Raw genomic sequence first — 13,506 nt, 5'->3', positions numbered from 1 at the left:
TATATATACACACATATATATGTATGTATGTATATATACACATATATATACATATATATATGTATGTATGTATATATGTGTATATATATATATGGTATGTGTGTGTGCGTGTTGTTTCTCCTGATAGAGTGTAAGCTCCTGAGGGTAACATCTGTCTTATTCTAATCTTTGTTTTCCCAACGCCTAGCATAGTGTCTGGCACATATAACAAATGCAACAAATGACTGATTTCTATTGCATGGCCATGACCAACCTTTTGGAATATCTTAACCATTCTAAATATTAGGGTTGCCCCTGCTTGATTTAAGAAGAGAAAGAAGGGCTGTAGGACCCTCCTCTGAGAAGACTTCACCAAGGAAGTATGGCATGGTAGGGGAAAAAATACCAGAATTTGGAATTTGGAAAAAATACTAGAAAGCAAGTTTTAATCCTAACCATGTTGCTACTTATGTCATTTCACTTCTGTAGAGCTCAGTTTTATTTGTAAAATGAGATATTTGGATGACCTCAGTCTTCCTAACTCTTAGGATCAATCACAGAATTTTAACTAGTAGAAACTTTAATAGATCATCTAGTCCAAATTTCCTATTTTATCAATGTAGAAACTGAAGCTGAGAATTGACCAAGATAGTATTTGAATACAGCTCTTTTGGCTCCAAAGCTAGCATTCTTTCCCCTATACTTCATCCTATTAAGAATTTATGAGTTCTCAATTGCTAATATTGCCAAGAAAAGCACAAATGGAGTGAGGAAGAATTATTCATGACTGAAACAACTGAACTACAAATTGTAGCATCAAAAAACTACTTTGCACCTCTCTAAAACACAAGTATTTTTATATTGGGTAATTGATAATGTAGTAAATAAAGCTCTGACTTGGAAACAGGAAGATTCAAATCCAGCCTTACCTACTTATTAGCTACTGGAAAGTCAATTAATTCTGTTTGCTTCAATTTCCTCATCTATAAAATGAGCTAAAGAAGGAAATGATAAACCACTCTAGTATCTTTACAAATAAAACCTCAGATGAAGTCATGGAGAGTTGTACATGATCGAAGAACAGCAACTGAATTTCTTTTGTATTACAGTTATTTATGCAGTTTATATATTCATTAAAGTTCTTCAGAGTCAGAGACTATGCTTATTCTAAACAACTTCCCCAATATTTAACACAACAAGGTATATCTGCAGAATTAGGGTACAATATAGAGAAGTGACAGGTTCAAAGAGTATAGAATAACCAAAAATCGACTCTGTTGTTATATTCCTTAAGTTTCAAATGGGTGTATTTCTATATTCCTTAAGTTTCAAATTCCATGGGTGTATTTGTAAGTTGGCTGTTCATAGCAAGAAATACATTCTCCCAAAGAAACAATATTATAAATGGCAGCCAGACTCCAGTTTCCTTTCTCCATTCCTTCCCTCTCTTCCTGGAATAGTCTACAGTTGGGTTTCCTTTTTTGAACTTCAACTCATCTTTTAATGAACAACTAAACTGCCATGTCTTCCATGGTAATTCTAACTAGAAAGGCTTTTTTTCCTCCCTAACTCCTTACAACACTTAAAATAAAAACAAAATAAACCTCTTGAAAGGCACTGATCACATCCTTTTATTATTTATATCACTATTTAATATTTGCATATTTGTTTAACCTTATTGGATTGTAGGGTCCTTTGTGAAGGTAGAGATTATGTCTAACACATCTTTATGTATCCCATAATGCCTAACATAAGAGACTGAATATAGTAGGCACTTAAGTAATATTAATCAAATTAAATAATCAATTAAAATTATGAATATGTTTTTAAGCTTTAATTTAACATAAGTGCTAAGAACTTACCAAAAAAAATTTGAAAGTTTAATTATTTTAATTTTTAAAATGTTAATATATTCATTTTGTCATGGTATTTACAGTACTTAGCATAGTGGCCAACACAAAATAAGTGCTTTTTTGATTATTGATGTATTTGATGAGGTCCCGGATGTGTTGACAGAAATCCCAGTTATGTCCCTGAGGTTAAATTTCCCTTATAAATTTTCCCAAGGCTCATATCATCTTTGCTGAATATCTTTGGGTCAGTCTGCCATGGTACTCTGTCTCCTGGTGTCTGTCTCTCCCCCCTTCCCCCAAGCCATGTGTTTCTCCTCTCAATCCCCACCATTTTTCATGGCGTCTCTTTTCTCAATTCCCATTATGTCTTATGGTGTCTTTATTCTTCTTATAGCTAAGTCATTAAATGTGCTGCCAGCTAAGGGCTACCCAAAACTCACAGAGGGTTCCCTTTCTCCTGGCTAATTGTGAGTTCCACTAGAGAACTTATCTTTTCTATCATTAATTATTAAAACTCTTTTCTTGCTATGTACTCTCCCAATTCTATTTCATAATTACCACTCCTGGTATCTTATTGCATCTCATTTTGTCTGTTACCTGTTCTCCTAAATAAATCTACCTTTTGCCAAAAAATATTCTTCACATGATTGAACCCCAATATTTGGTGCCCTCCTAAATCTGGTACCAAAAAGTCACATAATTTGCCACATCAACCACCCAAGATTGACTGAGGTAGACAGAGATTTGTGAGAAGGGGAAGTTCTAAGCCAGGTGTAGATGCCAGTATTATCTTATGTATATAATCACTTCAAAATTTATGACCTTTCTTTTTCTTGATTAGGATTCATTATCTATACTATTCATACTTATCAGTCTTGATTAGGTTCATAAGGAATAAGGAGAGGGGAAATCAGTAAAGAAAGGGATTAGAGAGGGGTAAAGTGAGGAAGGAAGACAGAAATGGAGAAGAGAGGAGAAAAGTTTTCTAGGTAAGAATTAGAAGAAAAGAGAAAAAAAAGATAGTCAAAGATGTGGAAAAAAGATTATCTGAGGTGGAATCAACTAAAATATAAAAAAACAGAGGAAATAGTTGACCTTATAACAACATACATGATACTCTTAGAGTGTAAAGAGGTGGTGAGATGATATGAAAGAGAAGTTGTGATAGACAATTTGCTGTGTCCCCCAATTCAATGTTAATATCTACTTAGAACATTTTGATCAGTAGGCAGAGAGAACTGGAGGATCTCATCTCAACATTTAGAAAATTTTAGAGCAGGAAATGATCCCAGAAATTATTTAATTAACTCCTGTTTTTACATACAAGAAAATGGGCATTAGAGAGAAAGGGTAACTCACATAATGTCACACAGCTAACAGAAGAACAGAGACCAGAACTCAAGTATTTAATTATCTACTCCAGTTCTTTACCCACTGAACCTTGCTATCTCTCTAGATGCCATGCTCTCAGTGTGAGCAATTAGGAAGGAGAGGTGATAAGTATATTGTTAGCCAAAAAATTTCTATGTATAGGGAATTTATAACATGAGGTTTCTTCACTTCGAGTACACTGCTTAAAATATACTCCCTAGCTAGATGGGAAAAGCTGGGCTGTTGTAGATATATCTTCAATTTCATTATGATGCTGGGACTTTATAGTAGAAAAGTCTTGCTTACATATTGGAAGAAAAAAAAAAACCCAGAGTTTTTGCAGAGCTTGGAATCAGCAAATTTAAAATGTAACATACTTTTTTTGTTAGTCTTGCATTTTGTTTTACTTTTTTCTGTAAGACAGTGATTAAATAGCTTTGGTTTTAGACACTGTAGAAATCCAACTCATCTTCATTAGTGAAGAAAGGAGATGTTTGTAAACCACTATGAAGATGAAAAATGCTGTATGAGTGTTATTGGTATTTTAAAGTGGTTACCTTAATGGAACATTTGACCTAAATTTTAGAGACTCAGCCCCCAAAGAAGCTATAAAGGGGTATAATAAAGGGAGGCTGGACTAAGGGAGATACAAACAGAATTTACAATCCTATATCATGGTGATGCTTGCAAAGCTAAATAAGAAGCATAGCAGGTAATAAGTAAAAAAATCAGGAAAGTTTCTTCTCTTAGTTTAAGGGATATTTCTCAAGTTTGGTAACTCCCTCAAAAAAAAAAAAAAGAAAATCTAGGGAAGTTTAGACTTCAGTTTGTAATGCTAGATTAGAAGTTGCATCCATAGTTTTCATTCAATTCTCTCTCTTCCTCCCCTTCCTCTCCTGCTCTCCACTAAGGTATTCAACAAAGATAAGAGGAGAGGGACAGAAAATATCACATATGTAGGAATGAAGTATATTTTAGTCAATTTGAAAAGTTAAAATTTATTCTATGACCTAACTGTGTTTTCTATTTATATGTCATAACTACAAGGCAGAAAGTCTGCTCTTTTCATAGGCCATTGCTCACATGCTATAATGTGAGAGTTATCAGTTAACATGATTTCCTTGGTTAGAAAATAATTTATAGAAAGTCTTTGTTTAAAAAAGAATGTATTTCTGGGAAAAACAAAATATTGACTCATAAAGAAAATAACACATCCAGTTATCTGGCTCTCCTCTTCAGTGCCAGGGGATTTGGAACATAGGACAGATTGTTTTGATGATGCTAAATAGTTGAGAAGATCCTGAATCATAGGAGTTCCTAGGGAAAGCTAGTTTGGGCCAGACACTACTATACTAAAATTTTGGGAAGCTGAGTCAAACATGAGGAAAATGATAACTTACCTATGACGTACAAGAACTGGGTGTAGTTCAGTGGATAGAAAGAAGGTCAACATCAAACAGACTGGATTCTACTCCTGACTCTGCCACTAACTAGCAAGGTAACCTTGATGTTGCATCCCACTGAACTGGAAGGAAGAAAGGAAAACCTCCAAAACTCATTCCAAATCTATTGGTTAGTTGCACAATGCTCCTTGACCATTTTGAGGGTTCTGCCTAAGATTATATTTGGGTTTAGGTCAATATAGACTTTTATCAGATTAGAGGCTACCTAATACCTGAGTCTGGGAGACAAATTATATGGGAAATCCAAAGAATCCTGCCCAAAACATAGAGCTTAACAAATGCCTTCCATGAACATTATAGAGAATCCTTTCCAAAGTCACCTGCTCTAATCAAGGTTGCAAGCTAATGGGCTTTCTTTTTAAAATGGACATAATCCCTTGGCTAACCATGATGCTTGAAAAAGCACAAGACCATGAGAAGGAAATCCAGGCATGAACATGATCTGTGTGCTCATCATTTTCTATCAATTAGCACAATCAATGAACATCATCATGTTACCTATAAGGATCTATTGATGAATCATCTTTCTCCAAAGCCAAAAATCACTTCATCCAGATAACCATCTTGGTAAATACCATCAGGATTGCAAGTTTAAAAACTGTCTGAGGGAAATTCAAGCTGCATCTTCTCTGAATTCTAGCATCTGTCACAGTTCTTGACTACTCACTGACAAACTGACCTGCTTTTATCAATCCTGGAAGCTTTCATCATTTCTCATAACTGTGCATCTCCTTGAAGGCCCCTTCATTGCTTCCCATTTTGTCCACATTTTTTAATCACACAGTGACAACTCTGCAGACAGGCCTTTATATTCTGTCTTGGCTTCTCTCTTCACTTAGTATCTTTCAATCTTTTTCTTCATCTATTTTTCTAGAGATTGTCAAGAACTTTCCCTTTGAGATTAATCTCTATTTCTAGATGGGGAACAACTGAAGTAAGAAACTTTCCCTGAGCCCCCAGATCCTACCCTTTGCCAATTAGGTCTTGAGAAAAATCCATCCTTACTACTGAATCCATGACTGCCTATCATATATCCTCCAAGAACCAATTGGAATTTTTGAAAATCTATTTATCCATTACAGTTGTTTGTTCCTTTTTGATTTCAGAAAGAAATTCCATCCTTTGCTGGTGGATAAAGATGGCAGATCCAAGTGAAGGTACAACAATGTAAACTTTGCTCAATGGCAGGAACCATGTTTTATTTATCTTTATATCACTCTAGGCTTTGCATTTAGGAGACATTTAATATAAGGATGCCTTGCACTGTATCACCCTAATCAAGATCATTTCACAGTGATATTCATATACTCATAGGCTTTAGAGGTAGAAGGGACCTTTATTTTTCAAATGAGAAAATTGTGATTGCAGTTAAATGTAGATATTGCACAGTCATACAGATGGTAAGTAACAGAGATGAGCTTAAATCTCTATTAAAAATATTATAATAAAATTTGACCATAATGTAGTAATGCACAGTATATCATTTGGACAAGCAGACAGCAAGTAACAATCTGAATTTATGATTCCTTTATGTTGTTTTGCAAAACTTTGTGCTTTTGCAAACCTAGGTTACAATATTGCATGTAAAGATTTGTTGAATGAGTGAATGAAATTGGGAAAATTTGTATTTATCACTATGAAGTTATATTTAGGAAGATTTTAGTGGCTTCTTAGAAAATTTTTATCTGCTTCAGAATAAGGAGTGTTAATCCCTGAAGTACTCAAGATAAATTATGAATGAAGTAAACTATGAAAGCTATTTCACAAGATGCAGACAGTATTATAAAGACTGAGTGAAGGTCAGCTGTGCCCCAGGGCCAGGTTTCTTTTTCTAGAGATTGTGGTTTATAAGAAGTGGGACCTTTTCTATGTCAGACTAAGTTGAGGCCATCTTGGCAATCAAACTCCCATATAAAGTAATTTAGTAATCCTAAAGTTGTGGTTGGGTTGAATAGAATCTGAGATCATTTGTCCTAGCTAATCAGGGCACCTATCCAGACAATAGGGAGTGTTACCCCAGACCCCTATTCAATTCTTGTCTATTAACAGGGCCTTGCCTCTTATTACCTAACTGCTTGTGGGGAGGGAGACTAAAATTCCTTTCTGTTTTTACCTTGAGAAATCTCCTTCGTTTATTTGATTTATTTGATCTGATGGTCTTGTCCCACACAGTTTGTTTAATCAGAAAAACAAAAACAAAAACAAAAACTTCTACAGGTCTTTATTCCATTTTCTATGTATCTTTCCATCTTCTTACCAAATTTCTATCCTAAGGAAAGGAAGCAGAGCAATTAAATACTCTTTGAGATGAGATTGGATCTAAGAGATTGAGCTTTCCTTCATGGCTATCAAAGGTAGCTAAAAAGGGGATAAGAAAGAATAGAAAACTTTAATGAACATTACTTCTTTTTTAAAAAATGAGACTTCTCTTTGTGGTGGCCAGAAACTGGAAACTACATGGATGCCCATCAATTGGAGATTGGCTGAATAAATTGTGTTATATGAATATTATGGAATATTGTTCTGTAAGAAATGACCAGCAGGATGATTTCAGAAAGGCCTGGAGAGACTTATATGAACTGATGCTCAGTGGCATGAGCAGGACCAGAAAATCATTGTATACTTCAACAATACTATATGATGATCAATTCTGATGGATGTGGCCCTCTCCAACAATGAGATGAACCAAATCAGTTCCAATAGAGAAGTAATGAACTGAACCAGCTACACCCAGCAAAAGAACTCTAAGAGATGATTATGAACCACTGCATAGAATTTCCAATCCCTCTAATTTTTTCTGCCTGCGTTTTGGATTTCCTTCACAGGCTAATTGTACACTGTTTCAAAGTCCGATTCTTTCTGTACAGCAAAACAACTGTTTGGGCATGTATACATATATTTTATTTAATTTATACTATAACATATTTAACATATATTGGTCAACCTGCCATCTGGGGGGGGGGGAAGGAAAAATTGGAACAAAAGGTTTGGCAATTGTCAATGTTGTATCTGGTAAATAAAAACTATTAAAATAAAAAGAGATGTTGGAATTTGGCAGAAGTTTAGAAAAGGATATAAGCAGTATACTTTGCAAATACCAGATTAAATTTATTATATACTTTTAAAAACAATTGATGATAATAAAAATTTATCATCAATTGTTTTTAAAGGTATATAAAATAAAAGTATATATAAAAGTACAATAAAAATTTGTAGTTTCAAAAAAGAGAGACACTTGAAAGAGATAGAGCTAAATTAAAGGGTGAAGCAAAATCTATTATGCTTTAGTTGAAGCTAAAAAGGCAGGAGTTACAGTCAACAGATTTAATTAAAAGAGCTAATCAGGGAAACTACATTTTGTTGAAATGTTCAACAGGCAATGAAGTAATATTTTTAAATATTACACCAAGTTTCTCTGATAAGAGCTTTATTTATCAAATAAGTCAAATTTATAAAAATGCAAGGAATATGAAAAAAGTTTTCAGAATAAAAAAATCAAAGCTATCTATAGTCTCCTACCCCTGAAAAAGAGCTCAAAATCACTATTGAATAGATATATATATATATTAAAACAATTCTGAAGTACCATCTCACACATGTTGAGAATAACAAGTGCTTATGGGATAAGGGAAAATAAATATTAAAATAGATTTAAATTGTTAAAAAATTTTAAAAATGAGACTTTTTTATAAAAGCAACAATTTCAAGCTATTGTGATGTTAGGGGTACTCTAAGAAGTCCCTCTAATTTTCTTCTTTCTAATGCAAGAATCCTCTATACAACATCCTTGAGAAATGATCTTATCTAGTCTCTTTTGAAACAATTCCAGTGATAAGGAAATTCAGAATTATGAGCAGTTCCTTTCCTTGTTGAACATCATCAATTGAGAAAAATTTCTTCCAAAAAAGTTTTGAAAGACTTAAGAACTCTAATTAACACAATGATTAACTATGATTTCAGAGGCTAGTTGCTGAAGAATGCTACCCTCTTCCAGAAAGAAAGGTAATGCTCTGATATGCAGAATGAAATGTATTTTGGGACAAGGCTAATATAAGAATCTGTAGTGCTTGAATATGCACATTTGCAATAAAATTTTGTTTTGTCTGTTCTGCCAACCCCTCCCTAAAATTTTTTTTTAGTTTAAAAAAAGAAGAAAAGCTTTTAGATACATTCCACCAAAACAGCTATCCTATAATAGCTTCTATCAATCCCAGTTTTTGTCTTATTAAATTACAGACATTAAATCTAATTTATTATCTAATTAATCTAATTTTCCATATGATAATCATTGATATTTCTGAAAATATTAATTACAGATTTTATATTCTTCAGTCTAAATAATACTAGGTGGCATAGTGGGCAGAGGAAGACATCTTCATGAATTCATATTTGATCTCAGATCTGTGTGACTCTGGACAAGTCATTCAACTCTGCCTCAATTTCCTCATCTGGAGCTGGACAAGAAAATGGCAATCCACTCTGGTATCTCTGCCAAGAAAATCTTAAATAGTATTGAAGAGATCAAAGTGGATAGCCCAACATGCAAATGATTAACAGAATCTTATATCCTCAAGAGAAATTCCTTTTTTATACAAACTTCAAAGTATTTACAAGCCTCCTGAAGAACTTCTTTCTTATTCAAACTTCTCTATATCCAAAGGAAGCAGAAAAGTCCTTTGCAAACTCTGTTTTATGATCCTGTTTGTGTATAAAATAAACCTCCAAAAAACTATTCCTTGCAAATAGGCTTTTCTCTTTTGCCCGCGACCCTACAATGTCCCTTTCCTAATCAGGGGTCCCTTTTCTAATCAATAAAGATTTTGTTTTAATACAGCATTTAGTAGGCGAATTCATTCTCTATGAATCCGGCCTTGGTACTTTGGAGGGAGGAGGAGAGAGATAGAGAGATAAACAGATATCCAGGAAAGAACCACTGACCCATCTCTGCCAGAGTTTATCACACTCTTTATTCGCCCTCTTTAGTATCACAGAATCAGACATGACTAAAGAACAACAATGCTATTTGTATTTATGATAAAGTTTTGAGACTCCTCATCATTCTGATCATTATCCTCTGTGTGTACTCCAGTTCGTCAATATTCATCTTAAAATATGGCTTTCAGATCTTTCTAGTTATTCATGCTTCTTCTTTCAAAAATTATCTTGCATTTACTAATCTGCATATATTCCCCAGTTAATTTTAATATTTTTGAGGGCAGGAATTGTTTTTATTTTATTTTTGTATTCTGAGTCACTTGCATAGTGCCTTATACTCTGGAGGTATTTAATTTAGGCTTGTTGAATTGAATTGAGTTAAATTGTGAGCTTTATGAGAGGAAGTGCCATTTTTGTCTTTTTTTTGCAATTTTAGTGTTTCACAGTGCTGGGCACAATTTGTTCTTGTTATTCAGTCATTTCAGTCATGTCTGTCTTTTTGTGAGTCCAGTGGCATTTTCTTGGCAAAGGGTGGTTTGCCATTTCCTTATCTAGTTCATTTTACAGATATGGAAATAGAAGCAAACAGGCTTAAGTGGCTTGTCCAGAGTCACACAACTACCATATGGGTGAGACCATATTTGAATTTAGGAAGATGAATCTTCTTAACTTCAGGGCTAGTACTCTATCCACTGTGCTACCTAGCTGCCTGGCACATAGTAGGTGCTTAATAGGCATATCACAGGGGCTTACTATCAACTAAAAGTCATCTGACTTTTGCAGAATACTGCATGGTAGTTTTCTTCCTGATTATGGACATTACACATAGCTGTTGACAATATGCTGAATTTGGAATCAGCTGACTTGGGTCCCAGCTGTTACTATGTGACCTTATGCAAGTCACTTACCCTAATTCCTAGCTCCTGATTCCTCATCTATAAAAAGATCTGGGTGGATCAAAAGCCTTTTAAAGCCCCTTCCACTTTTAAATCTATGTTCTTATAATCTATTAATGTAGTCAAAGATGAATTGGAGGGTTTTTTAAAAAATTTTGTGACAGTACATTACACTAATGACTCATTGAATATGGAGTCAACTAACGATTTTTTTTCACAGGAAAAATGTGAAAGTGAGTATCCCTCATCCTGTACCTGTATGAGTAATTTTGTGTGAATCCCAAATATAGAACTTTAAATTTATACCTTTGAAATTTCATCTTGTTAGATATGGGTTGACATTCCAGTTTCCCAAATTTTTTTTTTAAAAATCCTTATTCTGTCACAGATTTCCTCTAAGCTTCATGTCACCCACAGTTTGACAAGCATACTACACTTGTCTTCATCCAAAACTCAAATAAAAATGTTGAAGAGAAATAGACCAAAGAAGCAGAGCTCCTGCAGACCCACTTCTTGACCAATATCCATTCACCAATGATCTGTAGTGAACTACAGATTGTTCTGATCCTTTCAGATGGAGATTATTCCTTTCCTAGACTCTTATGCCTCTTGTATTTGGCCTTGACTCTTTAATTTTCTCATTCTTTAAAAAACATTTTAATGTTTTAAAACACATCTCATTCTGATTTATATCATGGCTTTTTGTCATATTCTGCTATTTGAATATTTGTCAATTAGAATGGAGAAAATATAATTTTTCCTTTTTCTTTCTACAGCCCCTAGTATAGTACCTTGCAGAATCCTAGAATCTTAGAACTGAAGGGGTTATGGTTCACCATCTGCACTTAGATAGGAATCATGTCTGACAATATCCCTAAGAGGACATTCAACACTGACTTCAAAACCTACAGGAACCTAGAACCTACTACTTCCTGAGGCAGCTTTTTGGACTTTAGAAATCTAATCTAAGTTTTATCTTAAACTGAACAGAAATCTGTAATTTTTAAGTAACTGTTTCTTTTTCAGATTTATGGGGCCAAAAAAGTATAGTTGCCCTTCCACAGGAAAATCTTTCAGGTCTCTGAAGACAGCTATCATGTTCCTCTAAGTCCCCTTTTTCTCCAGTACCTTTAACATGCCCACTACCTTTAAATACTTCCTTCCTTCATTTCATTTCCCTCCCTCCCTTCCTTCCTTTCTCCCTCCCTCCCTCCCTCCCTCCCTCCCTTCCTTCCTTCCTTCCTTCCTTCCTTCCTTCCTTCCTTCCTTCCTTCCTTCCTTCCTTCCTTCCTTCCTTCCTTCCTTCCTTCCTTCCTTCCTTCCTTCCTTCCTTCCTTTCATTTATTAAACAAATACTATATTAAAGGTATTCTGCTGGCAACTGTAGAAAGATAAAGAGATGATACTAAATACTACATGAGGGACTTTATAAACAGGCAGCTAAATGGCATTGTGCATGGAGTCAAGAAGATCTGTGGCCAAATACTGCTACAGGTACTTAACTGGTTGTGTAATCCTGAGTAAGTTAATTAATCTTAGCCTCTGTTCTTATCTGTAAAATAGGGGTCCTATAGCAACTATTTCATAAGATTGTTATGAAGAGAAAATGTGATTTTGTATATATATATATATATATGATATCTATATCTAAATATAAAATACAAACCTTAAAGCATTATATGAGGGGTTCTTAATCTTTTTTTCGTGTCATGGACCTCTTTGGTAGTCTGAGAATAAGGCTAAGGATACTTATTATGTTTTTATTCACAGAATAATGTTTTTAAATGCACAAAATCAAATATATAGGATTACAAGAGAAAGCAAAAATAATTATTAAAAGGTTCAAAAAAAACAGTTCAGTGATCTCAGCGATAATACTCATTAAGTACTATGTAAACATTAGCTATTAGTATAATTAAATGTTTCAGTTGTTCTAGTGAATGCACTTATGTCTCTCTGGCATACAATAGTCCATTTCTTGCTACCATTGGGTGCATATCTTTATATGCATTTGATATATCCTCATTGGGATAAATAGAACTGTTCTTCAGAGAACCTTAGAATCTGCAGTTCCAAAACATGTTTGAAAAGGACACAGTTATTATATGGTGAATGTAAAACAGGCTACCTTTCAAAACTGTTCCTTTTTTCTCTAGTCAGATAATAGGTAACTTCCAATTTTGGTCACAAAATGCTCTTTGGCATTGTCTTATCTGACCTATTCCTTCCCATCAGAGACAAAGCACAATTTCATTTTAAAGGTCCAAATCATGAAATGCATTTAAACTTCTAATCATTGGCTGCATTGTAACTAAGGAAGACCCTAGTTGTAATCACATGTTTTAATCAATACTATTAATTAATGTGGATCTGAAATATTTCTCCTGGTCAATGACCTGCATTTTTATTCCTTATAAAAGAGCACATACCACAAATTTGCTTTTTGATGGAAAATGACAGAACTGTGAATCTATCACCGAGTGATTATTTTGTTGGTAACACACAAGGTCACTGCTTTGGCTGAGTTTATGAAAAGCAGTCCGCTTCCTGTTCAGTGGTCAATTTATTAGTCAGTCTTGGCTAGATTAAGATTCTGACACAAGAGGCTGGGCTAATGGATTCTTTTGTGACAGGTAGAAAAGAAAATGTGATTTAGGGTACTGTTTCTGCAAGCTGCAATTTAAGGGGAAAAGGAAAACACAAGGGCTTTTATATTGCCATTTTCTTCAAAAAGATTTACATTTTCATCTTATTCAAAGACAATTTGCTCACTGTCAATCAGCATCAGCAGCCAAACTGAGCATCACAACAGCATTTTTGCTTAGGGAAAAGGCAAGACAAGTCGTGCCAGTCAAATAAATTACAGCAGAAACTTACTAATGACAGGGAGTTCTGTTATATATTCCAAGTTTTACAAACATGCAAATATGCCTCCTTCTCTTCCCTCCCTTGTTCCCCTCCCCCACTGGTTCCTTGACATAGAAGCCAAGGAATTTTACTTCCCAGAAT

The 13,506-nt window shown here is 34.3% G+C and overlaps 1 protein-coding gene across 1 annotated transcript in view; it reads right to left on the bottom strand.

Moving 5' to 3' along the window:
* PLA2R1 (phospholipase A2 receptor 1) overlaps positions 1 to 13,506 on the bottom strand; it is a 178,670-nt gene that overhangs the window by 48,752 nt on the left and 116,412 nt on the right. The gene's annotated exons all lie outside the window — the stretch shown is intronic.

This window comes from Sminthopsis crassicaudata, chromosome 3, assembly GCF_048593235.1.
Source record: "Sminthopsis crassicaudata isolate SCR6 chromosome 3, ASM4859323v1, whole genome shotgun sequence".
In the NCBI taxonomy this organism is placed as follows: domain Eukaryota; kingdom Metazoa; phylum Chordata; class Mammalia; order Dasyuromorphia; family Dasyuridae; genus Sminthopsis; species Sminthopsis crassicaudata.
The sequence above is the reverse complement of the archived record's forward strand: the minus strand, read 5'-3'. Positions and strand labels throughout refer to the sequence as shown.